This window comes from Sturnus vulgaris, chromosome 10 (genome assembly GCF_052056855.1).
Source record: "Sturnus vulgaris isolate bStuVul1 chromosome 10, bStuVul1.hap1, whole genome shotgun sequence".
In the NCBI taxonomy this organism is placed as follows: Eukaryota; Metazoa; Chordata; class Aves; order Passeriformes; family Sturnidae; genus Sturnus; species Sturnus vulgaris.
In genome coordinates, this window is record NC_142252.1 from 15687853 (window position 1) to 15693852 (window position 6000).

Here is a 6000-nt window from a genome sequence, read left to right on the forward strand (position 1 = left end):
AGAACTTCTGTGCTCTGCTTGTCTCTGGCTCTGTAGTCTTTCCCTCATCAGTCTGCCTCTGCTGTGTAGGCCATGTGGGGGTGTGAGTATTCTTACATTTATTTTCAAGGCAGAGGAGTTCAAGAGCATCTGAGGGACACATTTTGTCTGTGAACAATATGAGTAATTCCCTCTTTGGGAGGACCTTAAAGGAGACCAAGGGGCAAGTAATTTTGGATGCAGCAGCTATCTGGGGGCTCATCTGAGCTCAGCCTGTGCTTTATTGAACCATCTCTCCCTTGGGGGACTTTTCTCAACACTTCAGAGCTAAAAGCCTGGCAGCACTACAGGACCCAGAATGGTTTAACCATTTGGGCCTATGATCTCTCACATTGGCAGGTTGGAGAATTGGACTGAGAGTTCAACTTCCTCAAGGGATCAGTCTACCTGAAGGATGATTTGCTCACAGACAAGCTGGGCTAGGAGGCTTGTGAGCACTGCTGCAACCAGCTCAGCTGGCTGATTTTGCATATGATTGACCTAGCAGCACTCACATGGATTGTCCTGTGTGCCAGCACTGAGACACAGCAATGGGTAGCTGTGGAGGGCTACTGGAACTGAGTGAATACAGGTCAGTGGCAGGATCTGGACTGAGGAGGTACTCTCTATCTGTATACTTGGACAGCAAAGAAAAATCCCTTCAGGAAGTTAAGGAGCAAATTTACCTCTAGGATTACTGAGATAGCAGGTATTGGTACAAAATCAAAGGAGTTTGCCTGAGAAATACATTACTAGGGATCCCAAGGGGAGCAAGGAGTGCCTATAGTGCAATCTTCAAATTGAGGTTCCCACCAGTAGCTGCTCTTGGGCACATACCCCAGAGATCTCGGAGTAAAAAGCACAGGGAAGCAGCAGGAGGAGGAAGAGCTACAATTAAGTGGCAGATCTTTGTAGTGAGATTCCACTCCCAATTCCCCCAGGACAATCCTACTGCTGCTCTCACAAAGTGTGCCTCGAGGAGCACAGCACAATGCATCCCTTGCCCAGGCATTCATCCCACCTGGGCCTCCTGGCGTGATGTGGTGAGCAGCACTTTCAATCAGGCAACATTAAAATAAGAGAGATTAACTTTTCCATTGACATCAGCAAAAAAAAAAAAAAAAGAAAATAATAAGAAGAAGATGACACCAATTGAACCAAATGGGCTAAATAGCATCTTTTACTTGGTTTTCTATGGGCTCCCAAAACTATGGGAGAAAATTGAAATCTGTCTCTTTCTGTCTCCTTTTCTTCCTTTTTTTGTAATAATTCCTGGTATGCAAGGCCTTGTGCCAGGGCTGGTATTGTGGGTGATGAATCCTGAGTCAGGCGGCGGGGAGGTTTCTGTCCTATCAGCGCACGCTTGCCGTGGTTTGGGATAATGTGCCTGCGGCTTGTCAGGTGCTGATGGGGAGCAGGAGGGGTGGGGGGGATGAATGCATTTTTGATTGCTATAATTGCCACAGATTGGATGCTTGAGAGGAGCTAATTAACAAGGAGGCTATGGGCGGATTATACTTGCAGAACAGAATCCCATGCAGATCCTTTCCCTTTGTGCCACATGTATGAGATCATTGGTAGGTGATTATGGCTGTGAATATGGTGCTAATTTACTTTGCACGTCTGACGAAAATCCTGTACATAATAAAACGCGAAGGCAACTTAAAGTAGCCCAGTTCAGAGGGGAAGGACGGCGTTGCAGCTAAAACACTGAACCCAGAGCTAAGCTCCTGAGGTCTCCTACTTTCCCTGAGTAACCGTGGCTGTGTGACAGCTCTTCCCCCTGCCTCAGTTTCCCCCTCTACCAAAGGGAGAAGGCGAGCTCGTAACTGTGGATGTTTGCAAGGCGCTGTGCACCCTGTCAGGGGAGATGCTGTAAAGGAAAGAACAGAAATATCATCATGCCACAGGGGCAGATCAGACAGCGCAGCAAAAATAGCAGCCAGAAAGCTGTGCACTTGGAAAAAATACACGTCTTTGTGAGGACTCTTGCTCTCAGAAGAAAGGAGTGCAAGCAGTAGCTCCAGCTGTTTCTGCAGCCTCGGGATTAGAAAGAACTGACAGGCAGAAATAGCTCTGCCATCCCAGTCTTGCTTCTCCAACCTTGTTTTACCAGCATATCTCCTACATTCTCACAGGCTTCCTGGGGCCCTGAGGGAAAAAGGAGCAAAGGTGTCTCCTTAAAGCCCTCATCCACGTAGCTGGAGATGTTCGGGCTGGGGATTAACCCAGGCTCTGACTTCAGGGCAAGGCTACATTTATTTTCCTCTCTGGTATCTGGGCACTCATGGTATCTGTAAAAAAAATTATTCTGTAGATTCTGCACCAACACACAGCTGGAACATCACCAGCCAAGCAGGGAAAAGTTATTGGTGGTGGATGCTGAGCATCAATCCATCAATTTATCCATTTATCCATCCCATCCAGCCAGCCAGCCAGCCAGCCAGCCATTTCTAGCCATCCATCCAGCCAGCCATTTTCATCCATCCATCCATCCATCCATCCATCCATCCATCCATCCATCCATCCATCCATCCATCCATCCATCCATCCATCCACTCATCCACATCCCTCCACCCACCCATCCTTCTCTCCATCCCTGCAGGTTTCAAGAATAGGTTAAACTCCAAGACCCATCTTTATTTGGAGAGCTGGTGAAGGGTTTGCCCAGGGTCCTTTCACTGCTGGAACAGACTTTCACTGCTGTCTGTGCTGGTGGAAGTTAGGCTGGGCAAGCCTGCAGGGCTTTGGTTTTTCCAAGCAGGAACACTTTGGTGGGAGTCAGGCAGCTTGATTAAGTACTGGTAGACTTTTTTAGAAAGTTGCAGTATTCCTCATAAATAAATCACATCTTTACATTCAAAAATGGAAGTGATATTTATAGTATTGGATAATTTTCACTTGAAATATTTTCTGCATTTTTCAATGGAATTTTTTGGGGTGGGGGGGGCATTAAAGTCAGCATTTTCAGAGGAAAAGAAACAAAGCCATTTTCCAACCTTTTTTCCTTTAAAGTCAGCATTTTGGATTCCAAATTATATACAGGGATTTAGACCTCTTCCTTGCACAGATCATTTTACCACAGTCATTTTTTTTATTAAGGTTACTGTTTCCATAATAATGGCTACCCGTTGATTCCAAAATTAAAATATCACTTGCAGATCTCCTAATAAGAATACACTCTTTCATAATATTTCCTTAGTTTTATTTCATTTTGTGCTTATTTACTATGCTCTGCATGATGACTCCTAGAAAACAAAACTCCAGAGCCAGCCTTCTCCTACAGTCAAGAACTACTCACCTAAATTTTACATTTAAATTAATCAAGACCAAGAGAGAAAGCAATCCATCTGCAGGTTTAAAAAGACTTTCAATGTTGGACTAATTTCAATAACAGGAAATGGTTTTCTTCCAGAAAAAAGCCCAAGAGGTGTAAAAATGGATTTCCACTTCTATCATGACTGAATTCGAGAAGAACAGTCCATGAATGAGAAAGAATTGCTCTGCTGAGGGAAGAGGCTGCTGCCTATTAGCAATCTGGGCTGGTGGAGCCCAGGGAGATAAACTGGAAAGGAAATACTTCATTTATTGAGAGACAGGATTGACTGTCTCTCTGAATGCTTGTAGACAAGATAACAATTGAACCTTGCTTCTGTGCAGCTCCTCTGTTAGTACAAGGATGAGCACAGAACATTCATGCTGGCCATTTTCTGACAGTGTCTCAACCCCAGGCTGTGCTTTGGACCATTTCAAACAATGTCCCTCATCACGCTGAGGTTTCTCTCTTTGAAAAACCCTCCATTTTTCTTCTCTTCAAAGCAAAGTATTTTCCATCCTTCCACTTCAAACTCTGGATATTTGCCTTTGGAAAGTTGGACAGTGGAGCAGAAGGAAGGCAGGGATCAAACCCAAAACCCTGGAGTCACTTCCAAAGACAATGTGGTGGGGAGCTCAGCGGGAAGGGGTGATGGGTAGAAAGAGGACTCTTAAGAGGATGGTGTGAGGGTGTTGGCCTTTTTTAATCACTCAGCTTGAAACACTGGCATGATTTGCCCTAATTTATATGCAAAATATGTATCTCTGGTGCTGAGGAGAGACAGGTTGTCACAGATGTGGAACAAGCAAGGTAGAGGTACTGGCAGAGCACACTGCTAAAGGATCAACATTAGCATATTGGTATTTGGGCTGATGCTTTACCTTGGGCTGACTTCTGAATGAAAAGTAATTCCAGGTACTCTCCTTCTTCTGGAGCGGTCTGTTACTTTATTGTTAGGATTGACTTTTGTCCTGTTGAGCTCTGCCTTCCCCCACTGAGTGACCAGAGAGGCCAAGTCCTGCCCTGGGGAGAGGAGGGGGCAGTGGTGGAGCCACAGCCTTGTCTCCTGACAGCACTGGCGGGTACTGAGGCGAGGGAGTGGCTGATAAGGGATAGAAGGGGAGCAGAAGAAAGGCCCAGTGATGAATTGGGCACAGGCAGAAGTGCTATCCAGGCATGCAGGCTGGCAGTGCTGGAGTGCACAGCCCAGATAACAAAGCGTCATCCGCACGCAGAGCCTGCGACCACCTCCCCCTCCATGTCAGGGGGCTGCTGTCCCCTCTGCCACTGCCACCATCCCCAGACATGGCTTCTGGGGGAGGCCAAACTGCTGCTCCAGCTCTGGCTCCCTCTCTCCAGCCCCACATGATGTGTAGACAGGTTCCACCCTGCTGACAGCTCTCCCCGGGAGATTCTGCTTCTACAAAGGGCTTTTGTCTCTCCCATCTTTAAACAAAGGAGAGTCCCATTAAATACTGTACGGTATTTATTGGCCAATGGGTAAAATGAGCGGGTTTCTTCATGGCTGCAATGATCACTAATGAAACTTTAGGGTCCCTGTTGGGACCATGGAGCAGAATAAATGACCTCTTGCTAGTCATCATCTCCCTGGTTTCTAGGACTCTGCACCAGAAATGATCCAACTTCATTTAAGGAAAATCAGATTAAAAACAGATTAAAGTAAAAGCACCTCATGCCCCTGTTCTGATTTAACTGTGATGAAAAACAGACCATGGAGTAACTTTATAATGGGAGGAAGCTCATTTAAATATTCCCCTCCCAACAGAAAGAGATTTAAGAATTAAATGAATGAGGAGATTTTCCTTTTAATGAGATTAGCCTTTTATAATTGCTCATTATGGACCACTCCAGAGATTTGGAAGAAAAAAGTTATACAACATACCTGGAAAACACTGCATTAGAAACCAGCCAACCCTGCCCCTTCACCATCAGTTCCAAAAAGTGAAATTCAAACTAGTTTCTACTTACAAATCACTCATCTCAAGTGGCTCCAGCTCCTCCAGATCCTCTCTGCAATTACTGGCTTTGTAAAGAAAGTGAAACAGAGGTTTGAGATTAGCAAGCCTTAATACATTTGCTAAAAATTCTCCCCTTTTCCCATGGAAACACATTTATTTTTGACTGTCAGCTGTCTGGCAAAGCCATGTGATTTCATTTCATCTTTCCACATTTCAGTCCTACCTAAAATAAAGGCTGGACAGAGCCGCCCCTTCTGGCTTGGAAATGCTGGCCTGATTCAGAGGCACTACGGGGAGGTTAGACCAGAAGTTTTGTGTCTGAACTTGAAGCATTTGACTCTGAAGTCCCAGCTTTGGGCTGTACAATAATACCAAAGTAAGGACACATACACATGTATTATTTCATCTGTCTCTGTGATTTATGCTTAGTGTCAGGCTCTTTTGGATGAGCTGAAAGTAATACTCAGGGCAGGATTTTCTGACAAAGTGGGGCTGAACAGCTGTTTGCTCCATTCCTGCTGACAGCACCAAGCAGTAAAGGAGATCAATGGCTCTCTTTGTTTTCTCCATGTGCTGTGTATTCACAATCGAAGTCTTGCTCCTTCTCCTTATCTCTTCAGCTGCAGTGGCTGCAATGGATGGACATTTGGCCATACACAGGGCTGCAGGATGGATTTGCACCCTTCC

At 45.5% G+C, this 6000-nt stretch overlaps 1 long non-coding RNA gene across 1 annotated transcript in view; it reads right to left on the reverse strand.

Annotated features, from left to right (window-relative positions):
* The window catches only part of LOC148222673 (uncharacterized), a 42777-nt gene extending 37325 nt beyond the window's left edge, over positions 1-5452 (reverse strand). The window contains exon 1 of the long non-coding RNA XR_015805616.1: positions 5324-5452. This is a non-coding gene — a long non-coding RNA (uncharacterized LOC148222673). The remainder of the gene's footprint in view (positions 1-5323) is intronic.
* Between the last annotated feature and the right edge of the window lie 548 nt (positions 5453-6000).